Source organism: Stylophora pistillata, chromosome 2 (assembly GCF_964205215.1).
Source record: "Stylophora pistillata chromosome 2, jaStyPist1.2, whole genome shotgun sequence".
In the NCBI taxonomy this organism is placed as follows: domain Eukaryota; kingdom Metazoa; phylum Cnidaria; class Anthozoa; order Scleractinia; family Pocilloporidae; genus Stylophora; species Stylophora pistillata.
This window is the reverse complement of record NC_142520.1, coordinates 43,670,856-43,686,311: the sequence shown is the minus strand read 5'-3', so window position 1 is coordinate 43,686,311 and position 15,456 is coordinate 43,670,856.

The following is a 15,456-nucleotide window of genomic DNA, read 5'->3' as shown; positions in this document are numbered from 1 at the left end:
TTTACTTTGTTTTATACTCTGCATAGGAGAGAGAGAGAGAGTGAGAAGCAGTACTCAAAGATCAGCCTCTGCTTGAGCTGGGACAAAACAAATGACGATTCCAAAAAATTAAAGGTAAATTGATTTTAGCAAACCCAAACATTCCTCCGCAGCATTCAAAGTAATAAAAAGAAAAGGAAAAGGAAAACATAAGCTCAGACGCTTTGTAAAGTATCTTGCCCAATAACGTGACAGACATCAGGGCTGGGTCTCACCAGGCTTAAGGTATAGCCATTGTACCAATGAGTCTCCGATTTCGACTGAAAAACTTGCCGTCGATTTAGAATTAAGACCGTAAATTTAGTTTCCTTGTGAAAAAGGTGTATGCAAGATAATTAAGAATTGGTTTATTACTGGCTTTTACGTGTAAGTATATTTCATTGAGATGATTTTGTTGAATTTGAATTAATTTTATTCCAATTGAATTTAATCTGACAAAAATGAAGGCGTCAGCAAATCATACAGCAGATCCTTATTTAGACTTCAGATGGGACACTGTGGTCGTCTTGGACATCTTCTTAGAAGTAATGCACACCATTTCACAAGCCTAGTTTCAGTTGCATTACACACTTATCTTCAAGAGGTTGTAGTCTCCAACTCATCCCTTACCAGATGCTTTCATTGTACATCCTCTAACCCTTCATTGGCCTCCTTCGACGGATATCCCATTCATTATCTCCATTCCCTTCCTCACCGCCCACCCTACCCATAGGGCCTCCTCTCTCCCTCCATTAGAAAAAAGTTTTTTCAAATCGCTTAACACGTTAGACTATAAACATCTGAGTTGCTCACAGAAAACAAGGATGAAGCTCCACATGGCCAACCAAGATACCGTTTTAATGTTGTTTGCTAAAGAAGTAAAGTTGATACGCTTAATTTTCCTGGATTTTTAATGTGAGTGTCTATACTTTCAGTAAAAGTCAGTTGTTGATATTGTCAACGCAGATTTGAAATTTAATATAATTACAAGTTGTACCATATTATGCGCTTTTGATGACCTGGTATGTTAAAAAGCGCACTATAAATCATGAAATTATCAAACTATTATTATTAGCATAGGCGGTGAAGCAGGGGGGGAGGCGGGGAGCGTAGCCCCCTAACAAGAATTTGAGCGTTTTCCTTCGGAAAATATCGCTCACGCAACATGAAAATTAGGCAAAAAATTCGATTTTGTGACCATTTCACGAATTCTATGAATCGCGCTTTGAGCTGGACAGTCGAATGCAATGCTGAGAGATTTTAGAGTGCCGTTTAGAGCTCGTTTAAGAGTTTTATCCAAGTACACCTTTCGAAAGTGTGGGTAAATTTGTCTCCATCATTCCCAAAGCAGTGGGTACCCGACTCGTCGAAGCCTATGACTAGGACTTTGGGTTTCTTTTACTTCTCAAAACGTCAGAATTATTTGCTCTGGATTAATGGACAGTTGTGACCGTTTGATCGTTAATTTCAGAGACGTTGTGATCGATTGACTCCCCACGTTGACGATCTTCTTTATTTTCATCAGACACCAGCTTAAGTGTCTTATAATTAACAGTTAAAGCAGAAATGATATGTTGGTTACTTATCGTTAGTTAAAGGTGGGCTACTTATCTTGGAGCCACTTCAACATTCACTGTAAGCCTACATCAAGCCAGCAAAAATTTGTAACTATAATTCAGGTAGATTTTGGAACAGTGACAAGCAATAACTTTGTTCTTAATTCAAGGAGAAAATGATGTTCGTTTATGTTTTTATCTTCGCCGAATTGATTGACGTTTGCTTTCTATAAAAAATTATTTTGCTGGAGGCTTGAACATACCTGCTTGTTTTGAGAACATACTCTCAAACATTTACTTTTTTAACTCGGTTGTGGTAACGAAATGTATCATGAAAATTCCCATAATTTTGTTCGGTCCACTACATAGTTTGGGACCGAGATTGAAAGGACAAGTTCCTTCCCTTATAATAAAGTTTGTTCTGGTTAATCGATTAATGTTGAATCTCGTTTTTCTCGATCCCTGTTTCCTTGATGAAGTGTTGATATTGTTGAGAGAGTTAACCTTATCTTTCTTTGAAAAAGGAATACCAGTAACCTTGAAATACAAGACTTATACAAGTATAATTCAGAAAACAACTGATGTTGGGATAACGTATTTTGGTCACCCAAGAGCAGCCCGATGTCATCTAATAACCACTAAAATAACAGCTTGGACATTTGAATTTAAAAATTAATCACCCCATAGCGGATTGAAATGCAAACATTGAGAGAAACCTACAACGATAAATTACTTATTTCTAATTACAGTCCTCATGACTGCAGATGACTTTTCTGGATTAAGAATTTAAATATAAATTGAATTCGGATGCTGTATTATTTTTTTCAAGCTTTCAATATTTTGTGATAACAGAGAAAAAAATCGATATAGAGGTGTCAGTAAATAGCAACACGAAAGAGTATTAGAAGAGGGTTTTGTGTCCGATTGCAAATGTAAAGGAGGAACACAAAATGAGAAGAAAATGTTGAAAGAGCGGCTTTTTTGCATTGTTTTGACGTGTGGAGTGAGGAAGCCATTTGAATGGTTTTTTACTTCATAGGAAAGCAATTCTATACAAACCTCATTTACGTGGAGTTAGGTATTTCTTAAAAATTTTCGAATGAAAATCATTGTTTACTTTTCAATTTGATTAAAAAAGAAAACACAGGGTTCAAAAGCCAGTTCCTCTCTGGCCCTTTTTTCGCAATTCGTGTCTCTTTTCATTCATATCCTCAAATATATGTACAAAGTCCTTATAGAGTGGATAATCGTTCCTTTTTTTCTTCGTTAGCCAAAGCATCTCAGATAATGATTAGAGGCCACTCAAAGTATCTCCATAAGTTAATTTGTCAGGTTTACATTATGTAATCCATCAAAATGCACACTTCTCTCAATTCTCATTTAACTGAAGACCTCTTAACAACATTCTGAAGTAAGAAACAAGAATTTTAATCTGATCATTGAGCTATTAAGTTAGAATTCAGTTACGAAATGAACCTTAAAAAAACTAATTGTAAATTCGTGGCGACCGATAACGAATATTTTGTATTCCCTATGTATTGAGATTTAAATTTCCATAAGTATATTATATTCTTCATATCATGCAAGAGCAACGGCTGCAACAAAGAAAACCCTTTATATTCCATACCTTATTTGGTGCTTTGAATCCTATTAACAAATATATTTTTTTTCTTCCTTTTGAAACGCTGAACAAAATACCTACCGTTGCGCAAATTAAAATATTATCTTCGTATTGTGTATTTTTGATAGAAAAAGTAAGAAAAAGTAGAAAGAATGGACAGCATGGTACGATTTGCTTGTTTCTTATTAAAAAACTGCCTCTCACTTCACTTGTGGCCTTTTCCAGCCTCTCAAGCACAAAAAATTCATGACATCTTTAGAATTTTGAAAGACATAAATTGAAATCCTTACCCTGTGGATTACGTATCCTTTTATCCACCACTCGGCTGATATTTTTTGTTATCTCTTGCAAGCTGCCTGCTTCTCGTTTTGTTCTCTGACGTAAGTATTATTTCACTTTTTTATTCGATCAGTTTGATCGTTTTCCAAACCTCTCAACACCATTGTTCTTGACAATATAGCGATGTTAGTGGGGGAAATGAGATTTTCATGAATTAGTTAAAGTTTTATCATGAATTTATTCAAGTTTCACTAATTTTTGTGTTGTCCTTGTTTTGACTCCTAGCTAGGCGTAAAATGCACATCTAGAGCATAGGTCACAGATACTCTGGTCAAAAACTGAAAGAAATCAACTTGATTAAACATACTTTGCTGTGGGGAGATATTTTAGAAGCTATGTTTAAGCAGAACACGGAGCATATATTCATAAACAGGATCGACATCTGTACTGATAGTGTGGATATCTATCAATAAAAGAAGGAAAGCTCGCCGCCTTTGGATAAAAAGAGCTCGTAATAAAATAGCCAGGTTATTCATCAATTTCGAAATTCATCAATAGTTCGAAAACCGTCACTATTCGTTCTTTTTGGCAAGAGAATGCCCATTGATCTTTAAAAGACAGATGTTTCGATCTCTTCCCTATAATTTTGAAATGCATAAGTCATCTTGTTATTTCACTTATGGTGCGAACGTCGCAAGAAACTATTAAAAGTGTTTTATAAATTTTTAAGATGTAGAAAAGCAGGAGAAATTTTAGTGTTGCAATTTTGAGGTCTAACCAGTCTCGATATTCTCACAGCCAATCAGCTTTAGTTTCTATAACATATATTGAAGATAGAAGGAGAAATTGCACTTTGCAATAAATGTTTCATGGCACATCATCAAAGAAATTACAAAATAAAAAATATTTGTATGCATTATGCGCTATCTATATATTCAGGTAAAAAGAATAACAGATTTAGGATTTTTTCTCCCCACAGATAGACTGCTTTAATTTCTTTTTCGTCTGTTGTTTTACAATTTCTTAATGATTGGTAAACTTTTACTTTTAATAACTGTATGTCCGTTACTCTGTGAATATCATTGTTTTATAGTTTACAAACTGACTGCCTCATGTCTAATTTTCGTTCACTTGACTTTCAAATTTACGTCAAACTTGGAAAAACGCAAAAGAAGCATGTTTCCTTTTCGGTAAAATTTGCATTTCCATTGTAAAGTATCATCACAAAACACACATTCTTATAAGTCGAAGAATTCGGACCTTTTCTATGTCGATCATTATCCTTAACTCTTACCGATTTTTATTGCTGAAAGTATTCCGGCTTTGGTAAGGAAAAATTTAATTCTGAGAAATAATAAAAAGTGATGAAAGAAAATATTCATGTTTCAGTTATTCCGTGTTTCTGTTTCGCAGAAAACGACGGCGTAATATGCATCAAAGGAATAACATGAGAATCACAAACACTAAGAAAAAAATGCAAACCATGCGGGAGATAGAATAGTTCGGAATAAATATTGTGATAAATTTATCAAAAGTATCCACATCTGTGCAACCAAAGAAGATTATTTGTCATCAACCAAAAAAATGCCTATTGCTTTTAAATCTAATTTTTCTAAAGTATAGGAAGCGAGAGGGAATTGAATTAAACTAATATATAGGAAAATAACTGAAAGTAGTAAAGCTCTTATGTTCAGTACCTGAATGTTGATTGTCCCTTTACTCTGTTAGAAACTTATCGCATTTATCTGCATAAGCAGAAGAGAATTAATCCACACAGAAGTAAAGATTTTTACAGCTGTTGTTAGTTGTTGTTTTAAATAAATACAAAGTTAAAATACAAAAACTTATATCACGTATTTCATTCAATTCATTCAAGCTACGCGTCCAACTTAAAGAATGAAATTAAATCGTTGTTTCGTTTTCTTCACTTTTTAGTTTCTAAAAGATGAAGGAAGTCTGGAAGAAAGTTTGGAATTTAAAAAATTGCTAATGTCACCCCATACTTTAAAGGATTTTCCTTTGTTTTATTAAATGTCACTCAAAAACGAAAACTTGACTTCCGCGGTTGGACTTTTCTATTGAAAATGACTTGTCAGTGGAAAATAAATATATTATTTGCTAGCAGGGAGGTTCTTATAGAAACGAAATCCGATATACAGACAGCATTTACAAGTCCGAAATCGGAGTTTTCCATCGTACGCTCCATCCATGCTCCTTTGCAATTTTTCACTACCTAAGAATGGTCATAAGTTAGTCTATTACCGGCGAGGAAGCGTTTTTCAATCCCCCCTGCATGGTTCTTAATTAGTCGCCCCGTCATGGGTCATTGAAACGTATTCCCGTCCGTTGTCATCTAACGAGAACTTGAAACTTTGCTTCGTCAACTGTCGTAGACCTTCTCGTCCTCGACGACACCAGCACAAGGTTATATGAAGCCAGATCATTCCGTAGAAGACCCCAAGGATTATCTCTCCGGATTTCATTTCACGTCTTCGTATTTTGGAAATCTATTACTAGAATTCGAGGTTTCTGTTTTGCATTTTCTTTGTTCTCGCGCTTGTTTATTAGCTTTATCTGACTCCGGAGGAGCCTGTTTGATGCTTGGAAATCGGGAGATGACAAAACACGGAGTCCTATTCCATGGAGTAGGGCTCCTTGTTAAAATACTTTATAAACATGGTAAATCGTTTAGCTGTACATATCTTAATGCATTTTCCGCTTGCCAGCTCTATTATTGTCGCAGTTAGACACAGTCCACGAAGTGACCGCCATCTTGAATTGAACATTAACTGCTGGCCACTTCAAACAGAAGCCTTAAATGTAATCCATGAACGTTTTCTTTGATAGGCCGAGTACCATCTTTATTTATGATCTTCAAGAGGCCAAAAGTACGGTCATCCTTCATTCGGCAGCTGGTATTACGTCTTTCAAGATACCTGTTTAGGTTGGGCGTCTCTAAGAGGTTTGGCGTTCAATCTATTAACAAAAGGCCTCGTGGGTTTCTTAATTGTGTTAAGCGATGAGTATGAAAGCTAGGACTTAAAAAAAGTAATTCGTGTGTTTAAACTGACCTTCTCTTCGCCTTTCTATTTGTAGCGTAATAAAATTGAGATTTGCAAAGAAACAAAAAATAAAAATACCGATGGGTCAGCAAATAATCCGACTGGGCAGTTGATTTGGAAAATGTAGTAAGTTCAAATATTTTACCTCGTGCAGAACTCGAAACTGTGAGTTTTTGTTCATCATATGAAGTTTTTTTTTATCTTCCGGTCAAAGAACTCATTACACAGCGCTAAAACCAAAATGGGGGAAGCTGTAAGACTGAGAGCCCCCTACCCCCAAAAATTGGGATGTATAGAACTTTAATTTGACAATCGGTGAGCGGGAAAGCTCAAAATGTATTTACTAAACATATGTACATTTATACGATTTACCATGTTTATGAAGTATTTTATTCGACAACTACATGATTTTTAGGGGTACTCCATTTAGGTATTCCATAGGGTACTCCATGGAGTAGGACTCCGCGTTTTGTCATCTCCCCTTGGAAATCTGTGCCTTTTGATGTAGAGATATGCCCTGTTAAATGGCAGATTGTTGAGGTATCTTTCAACTGCACTTTGCAGTCCAAGAAGGGATGACCTTCAATACAATGTACCATCTTTTGTTCGTGCTCCTGTGTAAAATTAGCGGAGATTTAAGTCAAACTCTTTGTTGTTGGAAGTTCTTGGCCACTTTTTTTTCACTGCACCAAGCTATTAAAAAACGGCAAAAACGGATGTCACATGAAAAAAAAAATTTTTATCGGTGTTTTGGTGTTCATTTGCGAGAGGAAGTTATAGTTGTTGGTTAGAAACGTGTGTGTGCTAGCCAATCTTGAAATTATACACTTTCATTGATTGTCTTTTTTTGGCGAGAAGATCACGCAAATGTGCGCCCGCCCTATTCGAGGTTATGATATTGTATTTATTATGATTTTTCAACTAAAAAACTCACCTTCGAAAACTCGGATAGCCAATTTGGCGGATTGTTTGGTTTTCTTTTTTTGTGCTCTTGGAATATGTCGTCTATTGCGGCACTTGACATGTTTTCAAATCTTTGCTTGTTTAAGTTGCCGCCTCGCTCATTGTTTTCATAACTTACTAACGGGTAGGTCGCACTATTATTGACAGTAGCCTCTTAATCGATGGACGCTAATAGCTCGTTCTGTCTTCGTCTTCTAGGTCGTAGAGGACATCTGGGTCGAATAAAAACCCGAGAGAAAAGTTTGGGATTTGGTCCGCCATGTTACAAACTGGCAGATAGCTCCACAGCTTTAACTCCATGTTCTCTTTTAACAATAGAGTGTTTCTGTCCAGGAACTATCGGCAAATAGTTGCCCCGCGGAAATTTGATGTTCGTAAAACAGATATTTGCCCGAGAAGCGAAGCATCGACAGCAAATATGCTAGTTTTAAGAACATCGAATTTCCAAGGGGCAACTCTAAGACCGATATTTCCGAGACGTAAGCACTCTGTTGTCTTTATTGTTCACCACTAAATTTTCTTCCGCGCGCCAGTTGATAAACAATCAAAACACACTAAATGCAGATCGATCAAACATTTATTCATGCGTACAGCCTGTCACAAATGTCAATAACTCGCAATCGTACCGTTTACTGCTTACTGTTTTACTATTATTTCATGGAACATAAAAGCCAATTTACACAACCTGCATATAGCATTAGCTAGTCTTGGCGGGTATTAGTAATAAATAAGTAAATACTACACATTGTAAGCTAAAGAGATTCCATCACTACTACAATATTACTGCAGTTGTAATTTTTGCATTAGTTTACTATAATTTTTATTATGAGTTAAAAGATACGCACAGTTGTCATACAAATTAAATACAATAAAATTACTAATGAGTTAAAACAAGACAAGACATTAAAACAAGACATTGTACTCGTACATTGGCTAAATGATACGTTATACCTGTCAGAATTGAAAAGTCAATTTTTTTCCGATCTGCCTAACTTCGCGGTCGTCAAACCATTCAAAATTTTTCACGGATGAGTACTATCTTACCGGGTATTTTACGCGGACAAGCACTATGGGCTGATAGCGTCACGTGATCAATTTAAACCAATAACAATCGGAGAAAATTTAGTGGTGAACCATACATACATAACATACATAAGCTTTATTTATACACGGTATCAATTTCATATAATATATGCTCTTCCATCGGGACGTGTGTAACTTAAATATGCAAATAATCATTCATAAGTAATCTAGAACAAACACTATTTCTGCTAATTAATACAATTATACAACTTATGCTAATACCAATATTCCAATACTATATACCAACAGCAATGCTAAAACTAAAAACTAATACTACAACTTGTCACACAATAAGAGCTATTAAATCCAAAAATAAAAAGATCTTTAAGATTATGACAAAAAGCAATTGCTATGTCAGCAGGAATTCCTTGAAGGCAGTAACAGTCGGGTCTGGGTTTTGCTAGTAGTTCAGAGGCTGTTCCATAGTGTAGCACCTCGATAGTGCAGGCTACGTTTTCCGGCTTCAGAGAGTGGTCTAGGAGTAAAGAGATTATGAGCCGAGTCCCTCAAAGTATAGGTATGGACTTGCGATATTGTTTGAAAAAGATTACGAAGGCGAAGTGGAAAGTGATTATTGACCACCTTATACATAGCAATCGCTAGCTGTTCAGTTCGTCTTTCTTCAAGTCTATCCCTGCCAAGGTCATGTAATAAACAAGAAGATGGCGTCATATAATCAGAATTGGTTTTTATACGAGCAGCCCTATTTTCTAGCTTCTGGAGTCTCTCAGATTGGCATGTTCCGATACAACCCCATACTGGGCTACAATAGTGGAAAAAAGGAACAACCAGGGCATTGTACACGTCAAGGTGTCACGCGGTACTGCGGCCCTGGCCCGCTTTAGAATTGCCAGGCCAGCTGATACTTTTTTAACGATCTAATCAATTTGAGAGTGCCACGTTAAAGTATCATCAATTTCGACCCTAGGTATCTGTGGGCTCTGACTCTATCCAGAGAATGCCCGTGTATTCTTACATCAGGTGGATGATCTAGATGTGTGATCTTGTATTGGGTAGCGATAATGGAATATTTACTTTTCTTCACATTAAGAGTACGTTTATATGCTTGGAGCTATGACTGGATTTTGTTTAGATCACTGTTCAGCTTTATTTGTAGATCAGTAGGATCATGAGCAGTAAGGGTAAGACAAGTAACATCAGCATACAGTCTTGGTGTTGAGGATAGACTACTCGCGAGAAGATCATTTGTATAAATCAAGAATAATATAGGTCCCAGGATGGAATGTTGAGGGACACCACACACAGTGGAGCCGTAATCAGAAAGAGACCATGCAGTCAACCCTATAGAAATTGAGCTAAGTTACTGTAATAGTAATTGAGCTTGTTAAGTAGTATTTCATGATCAATAGTAGCAAAAGCTTTTTTGAGATCGAGAAAAAGAACTCCATTTAGTAAGCCATTGTCCATACTAGAAAAACAATCACTGGTTATATCTATAAAGGCAGTCAAAGTGGTATGACAAGGTCGAAATCCCGATTGAGCATCATTAAAAAAATCATCCACTGACTGGGTGAAGACTACTCTCTCAATAAGTTTACTGACAATCGTCAAGACAGATATAGGTCTATAATTATTTGGATTAGTTTTGGTAGGAGTGAGTCTGGCTACCTTCCAATCATCAGGGAAAATACCTGTAGTTAAATATCTATTCATGATGTAGGTCAAGGATGCAGAACTATAAACTATAATAGGGCACGCCTTTCCAACCAATGACAACGCGCGTTATATCCGAATTTTCATATAAACCCATATCTACCCGCTAAAAAAAATGCTCAGTTTATGGAGGATCTGGCCTTAATTACAGCCCTAACTTCTGGGATTCCTTGTGACCTTTTCTCTTTTCAATCACCAATCGAGTTAATCGAGTTACGTTCCATTGCCTGCGCCGATTACTCCAGGAGTAAAAAATTACGGAAAGAAGGGGATGTACAACCGTGCTATAGCCATCTGCAGCTGAATAGGGGGCTTCTCTGTAACACCATATACTATTGAACAGTTTACAGTTTTATCATTTATTTTCATTTTTCTTGCTCGACTTTGTTTCAGGCTTGTCAGATTCCTTAGATGACTTTCTGTAGAGATAGTACAAAATCATTCCAGCCAGGACCGCCCAATATCCTATTTGCAGAAGTAACTTTGGATCGAACGGCGACTTCCTCTTAATAGACATGAGCTCAGTGGTAAAGATCAGTACAGAGTTGGCTATGTGTGAATAAAAGAAAAATAGGAAACTGTTAGGATTTGCTGTTAATTCAATAACGTACTGTAATATGATAATAGTATCATGATTAGCGGGTAGATTTCGGTATAATTGAACCCACACTATTCTAAAACAAGGCCTATGTCTCAAACACGATCAACTGCTTCCGCTATTGCTTTCTTTATATCCAAGAACTGCACGCGTAGTGAACAATGGGGCTGTGCAGAAATCTTGCCGAGAGAGCAAAAATATAAGGCGTTTTTACCTCTCTCTGTCTATGTTGTAACGAGAAGATAGGAAATTTTTCCCTTTTTGGCCATTTCCACATACTCAACACATATCTCGTTCGTGGTTGGTCAGTGACAAACTAAAATAAGTTATAGATTGCAATATGAAATTTCCGTATTGCACTCGCTCAGAATCAGGTAAACAAACAATGCTAAGTTATACATTATTCCGAAAAACATTAATTTGGTTGATCTTTTACAATTGTTTCATGAAACAACCGAATCAAAGAAATCACAAGCATTTTCCAACTCATGAAAAGTTTTCTAAGTAATGTGTACCAAAGAAGTACCAAAGAGAGTTGAAAAGTGAATTTAATGATAAATATAATAGATAATAATAAATAAATAATTCTACAAACTACTTTTGAATTTGGTGATTAACGGCCATTCACGTTTTGAAAGGTTTTAAAATTTCGGTCACCGAAGTTCATTTAAGAAAACTTCCAAAACAACACTTGTGCCATAAATCATGCCTTGCACACGTGCTCAGGAGATTTTCTGTCCCTATTGACCACCTTATGCCTTCCACGGTCATAAATTTATATAATCAAAATTTACTCACGAGGAATAACATTCTGAATTCCACGGGCTCCATACCCTTGGTGAGGAGGGGTGATCAATTTTCTTTTTTCTCTGCAAAATAAAAAGAACAGAAGTGTATACTATTGCAAAATAGTCTGAGCACTGCTTCTGTAAACTCACTGCAGGGAGCTACAAAACTGAATGGTGACCCAAAAAGGGTTTTTGAAATTATTTGTAGACTATACACTAAAAAAAGGAGGGAGAGAAAGTCATATAAGAAAGTAAGGGGCTCTTAGGTCCAAAGTGACTTTTATTTAACAGCTGCCATGTCAATCATATTATCAGTTATGTTTGCAAATAATTTATTTCAAATTAATAGAATGTGAAAATAGTACACACAAGGAGCCACTAATGGGTTCCTGTACCTATCTTCAGGCACATTTTTTTGCACCCAAATATTTTGCTTATAGAAGTAAAAGTCTAAGCAGGTATTTTTCTTTCACTTGAGTAAATCCTGCAAAGCCTCACTCCAGAACATGAAAGTCTCCTGCTTAATGGTACCATCTGCTGAAAAAAGAAAATCTTCAACTTTGCTGTTGCTGTTGTTGTTTTAATTACATAGCATTTCTAAAACTTACCCGAGGCACATTCCTTTTATACCCATCTCCCAACCTGTTAAAAAAAAGAAAATAAAATCAATCAATATAAATAAAGAAATTAAACAGTGAGTGAAAAAGTTAAGGTGGCAGTTACTTGTCAACTGGTGAGTTTTCTGGTATTGTTTACATGAGATCAAAAATGGGGAGATCTTAAAAGAGCTTTAACTAGTGAATTTTTACCAGACAGTAGAAGAGGTCAAAATATTGGAAGTTATCTCTGCCTGCAGTTTTAACGCAGTGAATACGATTTACTTTTTATTTTAAACAATGCTCACCAGGTTAAATATCACAAAGGGTCCTAATGTAATCAAATTAACTAGCACACTTGAATGAGGATACACTGAAACCTTATTGGAAAATAGGTACCCAATGTGTAAATGGTTGAATATGCAACAACTGGACAAGATTGGTAAATTGAGGTGGTTTTAAATTTAAACCAGGGCACCAAAAATGGAAAAGCTTGAGGGGCAAATGACTGGTAGACTAACCTCAATCAATATCATTTAATATTTAACTGTAACAACAGCATTCAAGTAACTTCAACAGTGCAGAATAAATTACATTCATTTGTTAACAAACTAACAATTCAAGGGTAAAGCAAATGTAATCAAAGTTACTTTGACTTAGTCCCAGTATATTTGGCCAATTGGCTTACTAGACTAGGATCTTCAATTGGAAAATAGACATCTTGGAAGCATCAAACATGCAGAGCAGCCCACTACATAACAATGTCAAAATAATAAAAAACATGTGTAGAAACCAATCCCCTGTCTCACCCCAGTCCCAGCGTATAGTAGTATAAATACGTCCACATTTGCACGGGTCATAAAATTTGCAAGGACTTTGTTAGTTAAAAGTCAAGCAATGTTAGTTCTCTCAACGCAGTATTCCCAAATCATCAGTTAATGTCTCCTATCTTCGCCTGTTTCATATTTCATCCTGTATTATCTGTGTTTCTATGTTATTTCATCGTTGTAATTAGCTGTTCCGCTCTTAATGTATTATGTCTGTAACCTTCGTTCTAGAAACCTGACTGGCAACTACATGTTTATTGAGAGTTTAAGAATATCAAATTTCTCTACGTCTTCAAATATTTGCTGGTGAGTTGTTAACAACATGGATACTAAAAAGGAAATATACCTCTAAGATACATTTTGCATATTTACAGTACAAGTGTTTCTTTTAAAATGTCCAAAGTAACCTGCAGAGTAAAATATATATCTAACTTCACCCTGTACATTAGGGCATCCATTGAGGGGGACAGAGAATGAAGACTTTATTTGTACCCAGGGTATCTAGAATGGGGTACCTACTTATCATTGTCCGCAATCCTTTGGTACCAGCACAGTTATTTAATAGTATTTATATGTTGCTAAAATTGGCATCTTCACAGTCATTACTCATTTCATTGATCTCTTTCATTAGTTTTAGGAGCTGTACTTTTTCACCAATGAGTTGGCTTAATACTTTGCTCTCCTTGGTTTTAACCAAAACTAAAGCTAGATTGTAAGATGCCCTAGCCCACCCCAGATAAACAGTAATTTTGTCACAATTTGACATCTACCCTTGATCTTAACATACTCCCTCATCTGTGCTTAGCTAGGGAGGAGATCAGCATGGCATAAAAATGATTGTTTTCTAGTCAGGATTTGAATGTTTTTTTCTTCATAATTTTTACACCTCACTATATCCCATGGATGTACATCATTCATCTTTAGTAGCTAAAAAATTCACATATTAGAAGTCAAAGGAATACTTCAATTAGAGTAATTTTCATTAGACTATATGTAAGTACTGACAGTAACCAAGGTTACAGAAGTCTTCTTTCACTAAATGCTATGTGGCTGGTCAAGAAAACTAGCTCTGTCTTCTGAGTCAACCAATCTGATTAAGAAAAAAACCATTTGCCACCAACGCTCACTTGAGTGGTTCTCATGCTTTACGCAATTCGTTTGTTGTTACATTGAGTTCTCATTAGCTCCTTCAAGATTTTTGTTCAGCTCTGGTTGGCAGTTGAGTGATAACTTTGGCTTTATAATTTTACAACACCAAAATGAAATTTCTCTGACTAATATGGCTAAATAATATCCCTTAACCATCAGTTTCCAAATTTGGTAATAAAATAGTGCATTGAAAGCCATCACAGATCAGAGAAAATTTAGGTTACAGTGCATACGTATAGTGTACATACTTTCTTAATTGCTAAAATTTTGGTGACATGAATGTAATACTTTTTTTTTCAAATTTGAGAATAAATTTAGTCTACTGACTTCTACCAACGTTATCATATTTCCAATGAAAACTCTGAATAAGACTTTGGAATGACACTGTAAGGTTTCCCCCTTTGTTCCACTTTGGTGTAATTATATATGTCTCAATTCAACAATATAAACACTGTTGGGTGATTGAACTGCTTTTCTATTAGGCTCAAATCATATTTGTTCTTGCTAGATATTAAAATTAAAATCTTGCACTTATTTTATTGGTACGTGTAGAAATATGTTCCATCATTACAATGCATGAGTTAATCTTGTAAATCAGTTGCACCTTTCTATTAAAGAACAATGACTGTATAAATTTCTGATAAGATCTATGTTTTTCTGTCCTCACAAATAGTACTATTTCATGCAAACTAGATTATCAAACCCAAGATATTAAAATCACTGCAGCCTGGAGACACAATTTGTAATAAATTATTAATTTCCGAGCATTACTTTAAAACACCTGTCGTGACACTCCTACCCCAAATTAATAGCCTAGACTTCAATTGTATTGTTATGTTTGTTCAAAAACGGCAAAAAATATTCTTCATACCAATTTTCCAATGTCTCTCCGAGAGAAACGCTCGTAAAAACGTTATATTGAGTAAGGATACAGCAAATATCGCGTATAGGATTAAAAAAAAAAAAAAAAGAGAGATGCCGTGATATTTTAGATTCTTTGGCCCGCGAAGGATTATTTTTTAATCTGGCTCGTTCACAATCACCGCAGAAATAACTGAAAAACACAATAGATTATAACTTACAGTCTTATCGATATTTCAACAACAACCTTCAGCCTTGACCACTTTTGGCTAACCAAACGTATATCGCTTCATTTTCGCCATAACATATTTTGCCATAAAATTCACCAGAGCTAGTCCTCCCGTATGCATGCCACGTTTAATGAGCTTTTAATTTAGAGTA